This window comes from Mastomys coucha, unplaced genomic scaffold, assembly GCF_008632895.1.
Source record: "Mastomys coucha isolate ucsf_1 unplaced genomic scaffold, UCSF_Mcou_1 pScaffold1, whole genome shotgun sequence".
Lineage (NCBI taxonomy): Eukaryota > Metazoa > Chordata > Mammalia > Rodentia > Muridae > Mastomys > Mastomys coucha.
In genome coordinates, this window is record NW_022196891.1 from 61,379,940 (window position 1) to 61,380,269 (window position 330).

Here is a 330-nt window from a genome sequence, read left to right on the forward strand (position 1 = left end):
CTCTGTAGACCAGGCTGGCCTCAAAATCAGAAATCCTCCTGCCTCTGCCTCCCAAGTGCTGGGATTAAAGGCCAGGCTTACATATATCTTTTAAAAAAGTTAAAAACCATTAAGTCCATATATGCTTATACTCGATGACAATTCTAATTTCTTTTTCTAAGAACACTGATCATAATTACTGAAGACCTTTCATACCATGCTGACTAAAATACAAAAAAATCATAGGAGACCTCAGTTATGTTAAAGAGAAAGAGATGAGCACTTAACCATCAACATCCCAACATTTTCTCTTTTACTTTATATTGTATTTTAAACACATTTTCAACTGAA

The 330-nt window shown here is 34.2% G+C and overlaps 1 protein-coding gene across 1 annotated transcript in view; it reads right to left on the reverse strand.

Annotated features, from left to right (window-relative positions):
• CUNH1orf112 (chromosome unknown C1orf112 homolog) overlaps positions 1-330 on the reverse strand; it is a 48,318-nt gene that overhangs the window by 16,992 nt on the left and 30,996 nt on the right.